This window comes from Piliocolobus tephrosceles, chromosome 10 (assembly GCF_002776525.5).
Source record: "Piliocolobus tephrosceles isolate RC106 chromosome 10, ASM277652v3, whole genome shotgun sequence".
Classification (NCBI taxonomy): Eukaryota; Metazoa; Chordata; class Mammalia; order Primates; family Cercopithecidae; genus Piliocolobus; species Piliocolobus tephrosceles.
The window spans coordinates 120446060-120463103 of record NC_045443.1 but is presented as its reverse complement, the minus strand read 5'-3'; the positions used below and the strand labels follow the sequence as shown (position 1 = coordinate 120463103).

The window sequence follows — 17044 nt, the reverse complement described above, 5'->3', positions numbered from 1 at the left end:
TTGGGAGGCTTGGTTGAAGCTCGTACCTGGCCGTGAAGTTCTGTTCACTGTTTCTTGTCTTCTGTGACAAAAGAGACAGGGGTATTTTGCAACCAGTGCTGGATTCTCTTTGGGCTCAAATTTAACATTTGGCCACCCACTGTCTTCAGCAAGAAGGAGTTTGTGTGTGGCATTTCAAACATCAGGCCTGACCTATAGTCCACAATCCCACGGCCCTGTCCCATGAAAGCCAAGCGCTTCTGAGCTCTTAACAAATATTGATACACCCGGAGCTCTGGCCGCACCCAGACCAGGATTTCCATCTATCAGCAGGTGCTAGGAACAGTACAGGATGTTCTCAATGCAACTCCGAAAAGAAGAGAAAGTGAACTGACCAACTGACATCCTCAGGTTGAAAAACAGTTGATTTCTTTTCAGCATGCTAACAAAATACGTCATAGGCTGCGCACAGTGACTCACGCCTGTAATCGCAGCACTTTGGGAGGCCCAGGTGGGTGGATCACTTAAGGTCAGGAGTGCAAGACCAGCCTGACCAACATGGTGAAACCCCGTCCCTACTAAAAAAATACAAAATTAGGCCGGGCGCGGTGGCTCAAGCTTGTAATCCCAGCACTTTGGGAGGCCGAGACGGGCAGATCACGAGGTCAGAAGATCGAGACCATCCTGGCTAACACGGTGAAACCCCGTCTCTACTAAAAAAAATACAAAAAACTAGTCGGGTGAGGTGGCAGACGCCTGTAGTCCCAGCTACTCGGGAGGCTGAGGCAGGAGAATGGCGGGAACCCGGGAGGCGGAGCTTGCAGTGAGCTGAGATCCGGCCACTGCAGTCCAGTCTGGGCGACAGAGTGAGACTCCGTCTCAAAACAAAACAAAACAAAATAAAACAAAATTAGCCAGGTGTGGTGGCACATGCCTGTAATCCCAGCTACTCAGGAGGCTGAAGCGGTAGAATTGCTTGAACCCAGGAGGCAGAGGTTGCAGCGAGCCGAGATTGTGCCACTGCACTCCAGTCTGGGCAACAAGAGCGAAACTCCATCTCAAAGAAAAATAATAATAACGAAAGTTAAGAAAAAAGATATATGATGCCGGAGTAGGAAAATGATATTGCCTGGTTTAGATTTTGGTAAAGCAACATGAACGCAAAGATGTACACACAGTTGGAGAGAGGCTGTATTCAACATGATCATTGTTTGATCACCATCAATTATTATGATTTTTTTAATGTTTAATTTCATTTCACTGATTTTGTTGTTGTTGTCATTGTATTTTTTTTTTTAGAGATGGGATCTCACTGTGTTGCCCAGGCTGGTCTTGAACTCCTGGGCTCAAGCAATCCTCTTGCCTTGGCCACTCAAAGTGCTGGGATTACAGGTGTGAGCCACTGCACCCAGCCATCATCGATTATTATAGCTGAGATTTGCACTGTGGTGTCTGTTAGACGCAGCTCTAAGTGTTTTACATAGATGATCTCATTTAATCATTTCAATAACATTATGGGCTAGGTGCTATTTCTGACTTCACAGATAACGGAATTGAAGCCCAGAAAGTTTGAGTAACTTGTCCAAATTCATACAACTGGTACGTGACGAACCCGGTGAACAAATACAGGCAGTCTCACTCCACAGTCTTTGCTTTTAAAGTTCTGAGAACGTATAAAGTGAGAGATACACAACTTGAACTGGAAAAAGTAGGGCAAATACCTTGACCTGCTTGGAGTCAGTATTTCTAGAACTTCCCAGGATGTCCTAGGCTGTAACAGGCTGTTCATTAGGCCCTAAGGCCCCTCCCAAGCCGAGGCAGTGATCATATACTTAAGCTGCCTGGCACGATGCCTAGAACTTAGTGGATGCCCTGCAAATGCTGTTTCCCTTCTCAGATCTCAGGGCAGGTTGACCCTTTTCTTCCTTGTTCAAGGTTCTTACCTTTCTAAAGAAGGTACCACTTCGTAAGGAGGCAGGTCAAAGATGGTCATTGTGGCTGGTTGCAGTGGCTCACGCCTGTAATCCCAGCACTCTGGGAGGCCGAGGTGGGTGGATCACCTGAGGTCAGGAGTTCAAGACCAGACAGCCTGGCAACATGGTGAAATCCCGTCTCTACTAAAAATACAAAAATTAGCCAGATGGGTGGCGTGGGCCTGTAATCCCAGCTGCTCGGGAGGCTGAGGCAGGAGACTCACTTGAACCCAGGAGGTGGAGGTTGCAGTGAGCCAAGATGTGTCACTGCACTCCAGCCTGGGCAACAAGAGCAAAATTCTGAAGAAAAAGAGAGAGAGCGAGAGAGAGAGAGAGAGAGAGAGAGAGAGAACATTTTTACAAAAAAAAAAAAAAAAAAAAGAAACAACCTAAATGTCCATTAGTAGGGGAATAGATACAGTCTCTCAATGGAATACACTATAGCAGTGAAGAAAAATGAACCATGGTTACTTGTATCAACAGGACTAAAACTTGAGCGTAACATCTAGAGCAAAAAGCAAGTTTCCAGAAGATATATACAATCTGGTAACATATCTGTAGATACTTAAAACATGTGAAACAAAGCCATACATTGTTTTTGGAAACATGGATGTGTAATAACACATACAAATAATGGGTGAGAAGAATGTTCACTAACTTCAAAATAGAAATTACTTCTGCAGAGGAATACCAGGGAGCGAAGTGGAATGGAGGGAGGCTTCAGATGTATCTATAACACTTTCACTTTGTTTTTTGTTTGTTTGTTTGTTTTGAGACAGAGTCTCGCTCTGTCACTGAGGCTGGAGTGCAGTAGCAAGATCACAGCTCACTGCAGCCTCAACTTCCCAGGCTCAGGCTACCCTCCCACCTCAGCCTCCCGAGTAGCTGGGACTACAGGTGCACATCACCAAGCCTGGCTAATTTTGTATATCTTTAGTAGAGAAGGGGTTTTGCCATGTTGCCCACGCTAGTCTGGAACTCCTGGACTCAAGCGAACCACAAAGGCGGGCAGGTCACTTGTAAGTGAGCCACTGCACACAGCGTTGCTTAGTTTTAAAAGAAGGTTCTGCAAATGTCCTTCAATGGGTGAATAGTTAAACAAACTAGTAGGTTCATACCATGGGATCCTACTTAGCAATAAAAAAGAAATAAATTATTGATACAGGCAGCAACTTGGATGGAATTTTTTTTTTTTTTTTGAGATGGAGTCTTGCTCTTGTCGTCCAGGCTAGAGTGCAATGGTGCAATCTTGGCTCACTACAAACTCTGCCTCCTGGGCTCAAGTGATTCTCCTGCCTCAGCCTCCTGAGTAGCTGGGATTACAGGCATCCATCACTATGCCTGGTTATTTTTTTGTATTTTTAGTAGAGATGGGGTTTCACCACGTTGGCCATGCTGGTTGCGAACTCCTGACCTTGGGTGATCTGTCTGCCTAAGCCTCCCAAAGTGCTGGGATAACAGCACCATGCCCGGCCATACTTGGATGGATCTTAAAGCATTAAATTACGCTGAGTGGATGCCAGGTGTGGTGGCTCACGCCTGTAATACCAGCATTTAGGGAGGCCGAGGCAGGCGGATCACCAGAGGTCAGGAGTTTGAGACCAGCCTGTCCAACATAGTGAAACCCTGTCTCTACTAAAAATACCAAAAAACTGAGCTGGGTGGGGTGGCAGGTGCCTGCAATCCCAGCCACTCAGGAGGCTGAGGTAGGAGAATCGCTTGAACCTGGGAGGCAGAGGTTGCAGTGAGCTGAGATTGCACCATTGCACTCTAGCCTAGGCGACAGAGTGAGATCTTGTCTCAAAAATAAATAAATAAATAAATATTATGCTGAGTGGGGGAAAAAACAGGCTTTTGTTTTCTTGGGTTTTGTTTTTTGAGATAAGGTCTCACTCTGTTGCCCAGGCTGGAGTGCAGTGGCACCATCATGGCTTTTTTGTAGAAATGGGATTTCGCTATATTGCCCAGGCTGGATAAAAGGCCAATTTCAAGAAGTTACATACTATATAATTTTACTTACATAATATTCTTAAAAAGATAAAATTACAGAGATGAAGAAGAACCCCAGCATCTCAGAATGTGACTATATTTGGAGGCAGGGACTTCAAAGGGGAACTGAGTTAAATTGAGGTCATTAGGGTGGGCCCTAATCCAGAATGGCTGATGTCCTTATGAGAAGAGAGGGTCAGGACACAGACACACCCAGAGGGATGACCAAGTGAGGACTCAGGGAGAAGACGGCCATCTACAAGCCAAGGAGAGAGGCCTCAGAAGAAACCACGCTGCCAACAACTTATTGCAGACTTGGAGCCTTCAGAACTGTGGGAAAGTCCATTTTTGTGGATTAAGCCCCTAGGTCTGTAGAACTGAGCTATGGCCTGGGCAGGCTCTTACAGCGTCTGACCATTTTCTTAAATGCCTCAGCCAGAGGTTTCAGAGCTCAGCTGGAACACCCTATGTGTTTATTTAAAAACCACTTATCGCCTGTAAATTTGAATAGAATTTTACAGAAAGCCTGCTGTGCTGCACAGCAGAGAAATTCAACTTCAGAAAAAGTAGAAGAACATTAAGGACAGATTGACTTTTTTCATAGGCAAACATTGCCCAACTGCTGCTTCTCTTTCCATCAACCTTTTGTTTAATGATGAAAACAAATCACAAAATCCATTAAAAAAAAACACACATTTTTGGCCAGGCGAGATGGTTCATGCTCGTAATCCCAGCACTTTGGGAGGCCAAGGCAGGAGGATCCCTTGAGCTCAGGAATTTGAGACCAGCCTGAGCAATACAGTGAGATCTTGTCTCTTCTGAAAATAAAACAACATTAGGTGGGCACGGTGGTGCACAGCTGTGGTCTCAACTACATGAGGGGTTGAGATGGGAGGATCGCTTGAACCGATGGTGGGGAGGGAGGCCAAGGCTGCAGTTAGCTATGATTGCACTCTAGCCTGGGTGACAGAGTGAGACCCCGTCTCAATGAAATGAAATAATTAAAAAATTTAAAAAGTGAGGAGATAAAAAAAAAAAAGTCACACTGGTCTCTAGGGTCATAGAGGCTGAACACTGATATTTCAGTCGAGATTTCAGCCAGGCTCATGCCTATAATCTCAGCACTTTGAGAGACTGAGGTGGGAGGATTGCTTGAGCTCAGGAGGTTGAGGATACAGTGAGCTATGACTGCACCACTGCACTCCGGCCTGGGAGACAGTGAGACCCTGTCTTCCCTGCAAAAAAAAATATTAATTTTTTAAAAAATTATTTTTTATTTTCCCCTGCTGTGTCTTCAGCTGTATATATATATACTTATGTGTGTGTGTGTGTGTATATATATATATATATTTTTTTTTTTTTTTTTGAGACAGAGTCTCACTCTGTCACCAGGCTGGAGTGCAGTGGTGCAATCTCAGCTCACTGCGACCTCCACCTCCCGGGTTCAAGCGATTCCCCTGCCTCAGCCTCCCGAGTAGCTGGGATTACAGGCATGCGCCACCATACCCAGCTAATTTTGTATTTTTAGTAGAAATGGGGTTTCTCCATTTTGGTCAGGCTGGTCTCGAACTCCTGACCTCAGGTAATCCACCCGCCTCGGCATCCCAAAGTGCTGGGATTACAGGCGTGAGCCACCACACCTGGCGATAATTTTTGTATTTTTAGTAGAGATACCTGGGGTTTCATCACGTTGGCCAGGATGGTCTCGATTTTTTGACCTCATGATCTGCTCACCTCGGCCTCCCAAAGTGCTGGGATTATAGGCGTGAGCCACCATGCCCGGCCAAAAAAATTTTTTTTTAGACGGAGTCTTGCTTTGTCACCCAGGCTAGAGTGCAGCGGCATGATCCCAGCTTACTGTAACCTCTGCCTGCTGGGTTCAAGTGATTCTCCTGCCTCAGCCTCCCGAGTAGCTGGGATTACAGGTGTGTACCACCACACCTGGCTAAGTTTTTTGTTTGTTTGTTTTTGTTTTTGTTTTTTTTAGTAGATCTAGGTTTTCACTATGTTGGCCAGGCTGGTCTCAAACTCCTGACCTCAAATGATCCACCCTCCTTGGCCTCCCAAAGTGCTGGGATTACAGGTGTGAGCCACTGTGCCCAGCCTGTAGCAAAAAGTTTTTAAACAAAACTGCAAAAATTATTATAGCCAACCGAGAAAAAAACTCTCCTCAATATTATCTGTTATTATGTCTAACAAAGAATATTCACATAAAGCTTCTAAGAATTATCTTTCTTTGCTTTTTAAATTTTTTCTAAGAGATGGGGTCTCCTGGTATTGCCAGGCTGGTCTCATGCTCCTGGCTTCACATGATCCTCCCTGCCCTGGGTTCCCAAAGTGCTGGGATTACAGGCATGAGCTACCATGCCCAGCTCCATCTTTCTAAAACAAAAACTGAATTATGTTTCTTTTCTGCCTCAAAACCCTTCAATTATCAACAACAACAAAAAGTTCAAACCCCTCAGCATGGCTTTCGCTCCCAGGCTACATGACCATTCACTCTCTGGCTGGCAGAGGTGAAGAAAAGTGGCCTTTGGAATCAGATGTCTCTGGGTTGAAATTCTGGCTTGACCACTCTTTGGGTGGGTTCTGAGAACCCAAAGAGAGTGAGAGAGGCCTACGACTGTTTCAGCTCTTGGAGCTTCTGATATTTTTTTCCATTGAGATATTAATTCATCTACTATAAAATTCCTCCTTAAGCAAAATTGGGGCAGGGCGTGGTGGCTCATGCCTGTAGTCCCAACACTTCGGGAGGCTGAGGCAGGTGGATCACTTGAGGTCAAGATTTCAAGACCAGCCTGGCCAACATGGCGAAACCCTGTCTCTACTAAAAATACAACAATTAGCCAGGAGTGGTGTTGCATGCCTGCAATCCCAGCCACGCAGGAAGCTGAGCACAAGAATTGAGGCCGGACATGGTGGCTCATGCCTGTAATCCCAGCACTTTGGGAGGCTAAGGCGAGGTCAGGAGATCGAGATCATCCTGGCTAACATGGTGAAACTCCGTCTCTACTAAAAATATAAAAAATTAGCCAGGCGTAGTGGCAGGCACCTGTAGTCCCAGCTACTTGGGAGACTGAGGCAGGAGAATGGCGTGAACCCAGGAGGCGGAGCTTGCAGTGAGCCGAGATCGCACCACTGCACTCCAGCCTGGGTGACAGAGCAAGACTCTGTCTCAAAAACAAAAGGATTGCTTGAACCCAGGAGGCAGAAGTTGCAGTGAGCCAAGATTGCACCACTGCACTCCAGCATGGGTGACAGAGTGAGACTCTCTTTCAAAATGATTAAAAAAAAAAAAAAAAAAAAAGTCATGTTTGCCTGTAGAACACTTTCTTACATTCAGGAGACTTTCTCTTAGACACGTGCCTGGAGGCTCGGAGAGGGACAGGGCTGGGCTCACCAATTCCAACTTCTGCCAATGCCCTGCACGCTTCTCTCGCTAAGAGCTAAGTCAAGACTTACCCTGTCATCACCACTGCCTGTGGTCAGTCCTCTATTACCAACGGAGTGAAACAGAATGCAATTGAGGAGAACCAACTAATTGCAAAAGCGAAGCCTGAGAAATCCCACGAGTGATGGATCCACCAATTCTGGTGGCCACAGGGAGGTCCCTGGTTTCTGGCTGCACGCTGGCCGTGGTGACCAGGCGTCCTTGGGCGGGAGATGGCTTCAAATGTGGACCGGAGTCCTAGTGATCCGAGGGGTTCTTTGAGAAACCAAGACACCACACGGCTCCCCCAGGACCATACCATTGAGCTCTCAATCACAATTCAGCCGAGGACACTGTCTTAGTGTGCCAGGACTGCCATGACACAGTACCATGGACTGTGTAGCTTACAAACAATAGTTCATTTCCCACAGTTGTGGAAGCTGGAAGTTCAAGATCAAGGCGGCAGCAGATTCAGTGTCCGAGGAGGATGGTGAGGACCTGCCACCTGGTGCATAGATTTCCCCTCTGTGTTCTCACACAGCACAGGGGAGAATCGAGCTCTCTGGAGGCCTTTTGGATTAGGGCATGAATCCCAGTCATAAGGGCTGCACCCTGATGACCCGACCACCTCTCAAAGGCCCTACCTCCTAATCCTATCATTTAAAGGGTTAAGACTTCAAAAGGTAAATTTGGGAGGAAGAGGGGACAGATTCAGACCATAGCAGACAACTACTAAAAGCAAATACTACACTTGATCTTAGCCAAGAGGCCCAGAAGCAATAAATCCACTTTTTTCTTTTTTTGAAACAGGGTCTTGCTCTGTCACCCAGGCTGGAGTGCAGTGGTGCAATCACGGCTCATTGCAGCCTCTGCCTCCCGGGCTCCAGTGATTCTCCTGCCTCAGCCTCCTGAGTAACTGGGATTACAGGCACACGCCACCATGCCTGACTAATTTTTGTGATTTTGTTGAGACAGCCTCCTGAGTAGCTGGGATTACAGGCACACGCCACCACGCCTGACTAATTTTTGTGATTTTGTTGAGACAGAGTCTTGCTATGTTGCCCAGTCTGGTCTCAAACTCCTAGGCTTAAGCAATCCTCCCACCTCAGCCTCCCAAAGTGCTGGGATTACCAGTGTGAGCCACTGCGCCCGGCCAAATTCACTCTTTTAAAGTATACTATTCACTCATTTTTAGTATATCCACAAGCTTGTACAATCACCATGACTATCTAATTTCAGAACTTTTTCATCACCCCAAAAAGAAACTCTGTGCCCACTGGCAATCATTCATTCCCCATTCATCCCTTTCCCCACGCCCAGCAAACACCAGTAGATCTATCTCTAGAGTCATGATTTATTTTTTTAAATGAAGAAATGCCACAAAAGGATTAGAAAAATTACAGAAGTGGGGTTGGGCGCAGTGCCTCAAACCTGTAATCCCAGCACTTTGGGAGGCCGAGGCAGGCGGATCACGAGGTCAAGAGATCAAGACCATCCTGGCCAACATGGTGAAACCCCGTCTCTACTAAAAATACAAAAATTAGCCAGATGTGGTGGTGGGCACCTGTAGTCCCAGCTACTCAGGAGGCTGAGGTAAGAGAATGGTATGAACCCGGAAGCCAGAGCCTGCAGTGAGCCGAGATCGCACCACTGCACTCCAGCCTGGGTGACAGAGCGAGACTCCGTCTCAAAAAAAAAAAAAAAAAAAATTACAGAAGGGGAATTTAGATGGGAGGAAAAAACGCCTGAAACAAGACTTCCTTCCCCATCTGGTTTTAGCCTGTTTGTTCTTCCGGAGTTGGGTGCCACAGTGTAAATGCAGCCTTGGTTTCTGTTGGGGCCTGGCAAGAAAATTCACATGGGACTTTGTCTCCTATGTGCTGGGCAGGACACCACGAAACATCATTTAGCCTAGATATGAAGACCAATGTGGTAGTTTCAAATATATCAAAAATTTCTTTGAAACTCCTCTCTTTAAAAGACAGAGTCTAATTTCCTTCCCCCTTGAACGCAGGCCAGACTTAGTGACTTTCTTTTAATGAGTAGAATGTGGTAGAAATGATGTTATGTGACTTTAAAAGCTGGGCATAAAAGGGGTAGGGGACTGGACACTGGGGCTCATGCCTGGAATCCCAGCACTTTGGGAGGTCAAGGTGGGAGGATCGCTTGAGCCCCGAAGTTCAACACCAGCCTGGCCCACACAAGGAGACCCTGCCTCTATGAAAAGTAAAAATTAAAAAAGTAGCCGGGCGTGGTGGTGTGTGCCTGTGGTCCCAGCCACTCAGCAGGCTGAGGTGGGAGGATCGCTTGAGCCCAGGAGTTCGAGGCTACGGTGAGTCATAATTACACCATCGTACTCCAGTGTGGGTGACAGAGTGAGATCCTGTTTCAAAAAAAAAAGGATACTGGCTTCTCTGTCTCTGTCTCTCTCTCTCTGTTTTGGCCGCCATGCTGGGAGGAAGCCCAGAGCTCATGGGGAGACTGTGGGGCTGCTCTGGTTGATACTTTGAACTAGACCCTCAGCTGACAGCAGTGGGCAGACTTCACAGACGTGTGGCCTGGTATCAGGCACAGAGCCGTGTGCTAAGAAGGGCCCCGGCCCATTTAAATACTCTGCTATCACCATTTTGAAATTCTTCGTAATCTGTAAACAGCTTTATTGAGATATAATGCATATATTATAAAATTCACCCACTGAAAGTGAACCATTCATTGGTTTGTTCACAGAACTGTGCAAACATCACTACATTCCATTTCCATTCCTAATCACTCTCCATCTCTACCCCCAGTACATTCTTCATCATTTCTTAACCAGGGCCCTGTGTTTCACGGTTCGCTGAAAACCACAAATTATGAAGCCATCCTGACAGCTGGACCTGTACATGACTGTGCCTTCAGATGACCCCAGCCCCAGCCTTTGGGTCTTCCAGCTGAGGTCCCAGACATGTATAGCAGAGACCTGAATCCCTGACTCCTGGAAACCATCAGAGATGGTTTAGGCTATTATAGCTTGAGCTAATTTGTTATGCACCAATAGATAGGTAAAGCAAGCAAAAAACCATGGGACTGGGTGCAGTGGCTCGTACCTATAATCCCAGCTCTTTGGGAGGCCAAGTCAAGAGGATCCCTTGAGCCCAGGAGTTCTAATCTAGACTAGCCTGGGCAACATAGGGAGATCTCATCTCTACAAAGAAACAAAAATAAAATTAGCCAGGCATGGTGGTACACGCCTATAGTCCCAGCTACTTGGGAGGCTGAAGCAGGAGGATTCTTGAGCTCAGGATTTTGAGGCTGCAGTGAGCTGTGATCACACCAATTCAGCCTGGTGACAGAGTGAGACCTTGACTCTAAAAAAATGAAGAAAAGGCACACCAGGCCGGGCATGGTGGCTCACACCTGTAATCCCAACACTTTGGGGGGCCAAGGTGGGCACCTCACTGGAGGCCAGGAGTTTGAGACCAGCCTGGACCACATAGCAAAACCCTACTTCTACTAAAAAAAAAAAAAAAAAAAAAAAAAAAAAAAATTTGCTGTGCGTGGCGGCACAAGCCTGTAATCCCAGCTACCCTGGAGACTGAGGCATGAGAATTGCTTGAGCCTGGGAGGGGAGGTTGCAGAGAGCTGAGATTGTGCCACTGCACTCCAGCCTGGGCAACACAGCAAGACTCTGGGAAAAAAAAGAAAAGAAAAGAAAACGAAAGAAGGAAGGAAAGGAAGGAGGGAGGGAGGGAGGAAGGGAAAGGCACACCAGATATTAAGACTAGCCACCCACAAATATTTTACTCCCATTAATGAAAACCTTGCAGAAGCGATAAACAGTGATTTTTACCATTCACCCAATGATACTGCACAGAGAGAGAGGCTGGGACCCTAACTGGTAAGAAATTCTTGCCCTTTTGCCAGCTGATCTCGTTCCTGGGTTCCCTTTTCTGTGGCTTCCAGGAGAGCAGAGCAGCTTTGGTGACCCCGCTTGCCACACCAAAATGTAGGTCCTCTGAAAAGTCAACTCACAAAAGGCAAATTAATAGGAGAAAAGGCATATAAATTTATTTAATGTATAAATAGAGAGGTCTTTTGAACGAAGACCAAAAGATACAGGGGAAATTATCTATTTTTATGCTTATGTTTAACAAACTATGGACAGCTGTGTAGAATTATAACTGAACAAAAATGTATGACCTAGGTCGGGCGTTGTGGCTCACACCTGTAGTCCCAGCACTTTAGGAGGCTGAGACGGGCGGATCACCTGAGGTCAGGAGTTCGAGACCAGCCTGGCCAACATGGTGAAACTCTGTGTCTAATAAAAAATATAAAAATTAGCTGGTCGTGGTGGCGCACACCTGCAATCCCAGCTACTCAGGAAGCTGAGGCAGGAGAATCTCTTGAACTTGGGAGGCAGAGGTTGCAGTGAGCAGAGATTGCGCCACTGCACTCCAGACTGGGCAACAGAGCGAGACTCCATCTAAAAAAAAAAAAAAATCACCTAATGTGGCTGGACTGAGTGGGAATCAGTGTGAAGAGATGGCAAGGCCTGTCCACCTGGATTCTGCTTGGCTTCTCTGAGCAGAATTGCTTCCTTCAGGGTGTGGGGCAGGACCTGCTCTGGAATGGGGGTCTTATGAGCCGCAGTGAAACAAGGTGGGCCATTTTTTAATGGCCAGTTTTGAGGCAGAAAGATGGAGGGGAAATTCGAGTCATATTTTTAGGTTTTATGGCTGGCTTTGGGAAAAGGGGTTCTGGTTTCTATGACCTGCCTTGGAGAAGAGGAATTCTAGTTTCTATGGCTGGCCTCGGGGGAAGAGCGGGACTTCGAGGCAGGAGGACAGGGGAGGGTCAGGGAAAAGCTCTTGCTTCTGAGGCTGCAGATCAGGGCTTCATTTTGGGGTACTGTTTTCTGAGCCCCAACAGAAGTCTGCCAGCTCCTAGGTCCCAAGCCCATGGCAGCAGAGGCTGTTCCGCCTGCTTCTACCTGAGGACTTACCCATGTAGGAAAGCATCACCAAGCGGATTTGACTGACCAAGTGACTGACCAAGAGGATTAACCACCCCACTGAAGGGGCCCCAGCACCCAGACACAGGAGGAGCCGATAGAGAAATCAGAGCCCACAGTGCTGAAGCAGACAGGGGCATCTCTGAACTAAAAACAGTAATAAGCAGGAGACCTTAAGGAAATCCAAATACAGCATAGAAATGGCCTTTCATGCTGGGCGCAGTGGCTCATGCTTGTAATCCCAACACTTTGGGAGGCCGAGGCGGGCAGATCACCTGAGGTCAAGACCAGCCTGGCCAACATGGTGAAACCCGGTCTCTACTAAAAATACAAAAATTAACCGGGCGTGGTGGCGTGAACCTGTAATCCCAGCTACGTGGGAGGCTGAGGCAAGAGAATAGCTTGACCTGGGAGGTGGAGGTTGCAGCGAGCCGAGATCACACCATTGCACTCCAGCCTGGGCTACAAGAGTGAAACTCCGTCTCAAAAAACAAACAAATGAAAAACAAAACAAAACAAAACAAAAAAAACAAAGAAAAGAAAAGAAGAAAGAAATGACCTTTCAGAGCTAAAGTTGATTATTTTAGCTCTAAGAAATTCCATTAAGAATTAAAAGCCAGTAGCGCCTCGACTAAGACTCAAATTAGTCTGGGAGATAAAGCACAAGAAATATCTCAAAACAAAGCAACATTACAAAGAGATAGAGATCTTGTGAGAAAATATAAGGGGGGGATAGCTCCTCCTGAAGAACTAATATGCACATAATAGCAGTTCTAAAATGAGAAGATGCAACAGATAAATCATAGAAGTAAAGTTCCTCAAAACTAATAAAGACCTGCGACTGCAGATTAAAAGAGCTCATTGAGCTCCTGGATGCACTGAGAAGATTCTTCTGGAGGCCTATTTTGGTAAAAATTCAGAAAGATTAAAAAAAAAAAGAGTTTACAAGTGTCAAGCAGAGAAAGAAGATACGAAGGAAAAAATCTCAGACTGGAACCAGACTTCATCTGCATTACTGAAAAATGAGAGTAATCTACACTTCTTATCTACAGAGAAGAGAGAGAAAGGACAGCAATCCAAGAATCCTCTATTCTGTTCTCAAAACATTTTTTTTGGCCGGGCGCTATGGCTCACGCCTGTAACCCCAGCACTTTGGGAGGCCGAGGAGGATGGATCACTTGAAATCAGGAGTTCGAGAACAGCCTGGCCAACATTGTGATATCCCATCTCTACTAAAAATACAAAAATTAGCTGGGAATGGTGGCAGGTGCCTGTAATCTCAGCTATTCAGGAGGCTGAGACAGGAGAATCACCTGAACCTGGGAGGCAGAGGTTGCAGTGAGCTGAGATTGCACCACTGCACTCTAGCCTGGGCAATAGAACCAGACTCCATCTCAAAAAAAAAAAGAAAAAAAATTTTTTTGTTTTCATTGATTGAAGCAACAGGTAGATTTTCAAAGATACTCAAGAAATCAGGCCAGGTATAGTGGCTGTCGCTTGTAATCCCAACACCCTGGGAGGCTGAGGTGGGAGGATCACTTGAGTGCAGGAGTTTGAGGCCAGCCTGGACAACATGGTGAGACCCTGTTTCTATAAAAAATACCAAAAAATTTGCCAGGCATGGTAGTGTGTGGCTGTAGTCCCAGCTACTTGGGGCGCTGAGGTGAGAGAATTACTTGAGTCCAGGAGGTCGAGGCTGCAGTGAGCCATGATTGTGACACTACACGCCTGCCTGGGCAACAGAGCAAGACCCTGGTCTCAAAAAAAAAAAAGAAAATTCAGAGAGAATAACCCCGGAGAACCCTCCATCTGATGGCACTACTTGGAAAAGACCTGATCAAGCTGCAAACAACCCTGAAAAGAAGACTTAATAAAGGGAAACAGAAAGAGAGCAAAAACCATGTTCAAAACATAGGCAGGGCTGGGCGCGGTGGCTCACACCTGTAATCCCAGCACTTTGGGAGGCCGAGGCGGGCGAATCACTTGAGGTCAGGAGTTCGAGACCAGTTTGGCCAACATGGCAAAACCCGTCTCTACTAAAAATACTACAATTAGTCAAGCGTGGTGGTGCATACGTGTAATCCCAGCTACTTGGGAGGCTGAGGCAGGAGAATCGCTTGAACCCGGGAGGTGGAGATTGCAGTGAGCCAAGATTGTGCCACTACACTCCAACCTGGGTGACTCCCTCTCAAAAAAAAAAAAAGAACATAGGCAGCTGACATTTTAACTCGAAATGGAACAGGATAGACTGGGATTTGTGTAATAGAGAAGGACCCTTAGAAAAGAGGATTATTGAAACCAAACGGATATCCCGTGAGGGAAATTATAAGAAATACTAGATTATTTCAGTCAAACCTCAGAAAGTTGAGTGGGGCATAGATGTGGTTCATGAGTCTCTCAGGGAACATGGGGCAGGGGAAATGGAAGAGAGGGGAAGCCAAAGTGCTCTGGAGGTCTCATCCCACTGGCGTGAGGGAGAAGGGGAATGCGACAGGGGAAATATATATCTGATCTCTGCCCTTGGTTTCTAACACAGAGCCTCTGAAACCCTAGCAATTTCCTGAGGAGAGGGGAACATGCTTTGCGACGATTTTTATTCTTAGTCTCTGGTTCCTGACACAACAGCTTTTAAGACCCTCGAAATCCTCAGAGTGTGGGACTGTCTTTTAACATGCCGCTGAGATGACTGGTAGCTGGAGTCCCCTGACAGCTTTAGCATAGGGGCTGATCCCTGCAAAGACCAAGGCATGGCCACAGGATTGGAGCTATCAGCTCCACCCCTTGACCTCTGGGAGGGGAGAAGGGCTGGAGATTGACTTAATCATCAATGGCCAATAGCTCTGTTTTATTTTGAGACAAGGTGTTGCTCTGTCACCCAGGCTGGAGTGCAATGTCATGATCATGGGTCACTGCAGCCTTGAATTCTCCAGGCCCAAGTGATCCTCCCACCTCAGCCTCCCATGTAGCTAGGACTATAGCTGCACACCACCAGCTAATTTTTGTATTTTTTGTAGAGACGGGGTTTCACCATGTTGCCCAGGCTGGTCTTGAACTCCTGGGCTCAAGCGATCCACCTGTCTCGGCCTCCCAAAGTGCTGGGATTACAGGCATGAGCCACTGGGCTCAGTGGCCAGTGATTTAATCAGTCACTCCTCCATAATGAAGTCTCCTGGAGAGCTTCTGAATTGGTGAACTCATTGACGTGGTAGAGGGACACACCGGAGGGCGCACGGAAGCTCTGACACTCCAGCTCCATGCTGTATCCTCCATGCATCTCTTTCCATGTGGCTGTTTCTCAGTTGCGTTCTTTATGACAAACCAATAAATATAAGTAAAGTGTTTTCCCAAGTTTTGTGAGCCATTCTAGCAAATTACTGAACCTGAGGATTGGGCTGTGGGAACTCTTGATTTATATCTGGTCAGTTGGAAGTACAGGTGTATTGGATAAAGAAAATCTGGTACATATATACCATGGAATACTACGCAGCCATAAAAAAGAACACAATCGGCCAGACATGGTGGCTTATGCCTGTAATCCTAGCACTTTGGAAAGCCGAGGTGAAAGGATTACTGGAGCCCAGGAGTTCTAGACCAGCTTGGGCAAAAATAGTGGAAAAAAAAAAAAAAACCCGAAAAAAAATTAGTCAAGCATGGTGGTGCACGCGGTAGTCCCAGCTACTTGGAAGGCTGAGGTGGGAGGATCGCTTCAGTTCAGGGAGGTTGAGGCTGAAGTGAGCCGTGATTGTACCACTGCACTCCAGCCTGGGTGACAAGAGACTCCACCTCAAAAAAAAAAAAAAATAAGACTGAATATGTCCTTTGCAGCAATGTGGATGGAGCTGGAGGCCATTATCCTAAGTGAACTAACACAGGAACAGAAAACCAAATACCACCTGTTCTCACTTATAAGTGGGAGCTAAACCTTGAGTTCGTGTAGACACAAAGAAAAACTACAGACACCAGGGCCTATTGGAGGGTGGAGTTGGGGAGGGGGGCGAGGATCGGAAAACTGCCTATGAGATACTAGGCTCACTATCCCTGTGACGAAACAAGCTGTACTCCAGACATCGGCAGCACGCGACTCACCCATGCAACAACCTGCACATGCACCCTCTGAACCTAAAATAAAAGCTGGAAAGAAAAAAAAAAGAAGTACAAGCGGGAACCTGGGACTTGCGACTGGGGTCTGGAGTGGATGGAAGCCGTCTTTGAACTAGATCCTTTAACTTGTGGGATCTGACGCTAACTCCAGGCTGACAGTGTCAGATTTGAATTGAATTGTCGGACACCCAGTCAGTGTCCAAAGAGAACTGGAGAGTTGCTTGGTGTGGAAACCCCATACATTTGGTGCCAGGAGTGTTGTGAGTGTATAGAGAAATAGTTTATTTTGGCCGGGCGCGGTGGCTCGCACCTGTAATCCCATCACTTTGGGAGGCTAAGGAGGGTGGATCACCTGAGGTTAGGAGTTTGAGACCAGCCTGGCCAACATGGCAAAACTCCACCTCTACTAAAATACAAAAATTAGCCGGGCGTGATGGTGTGCACCTGCAATCATAGCTACTCGGGAGGCTGAGGCAGGAGAATAGCTTGAACCCAGGAGATGGAGGTTGCAGTGAGCTGACATTGCGCCACTGCACTCCAGTCTGGGAGACAGAGTGAGATTCTATCTCAAAAAAAAAGAAA

The 17044-nt window shown here is 46.7% G+C and overlaps 1 pseudogene; it reads right to left on the bottom strand.

Moving 5' to 3' along the window:
- Positions 1-8033: 8033 nt before the first annotated feature.
- LOC111538903 lies at positions 8034-8152 on the bottom strand (annotated as a pseudogene).
- Positions 8153-17044: the final 8892 nt, after the last annotated feature.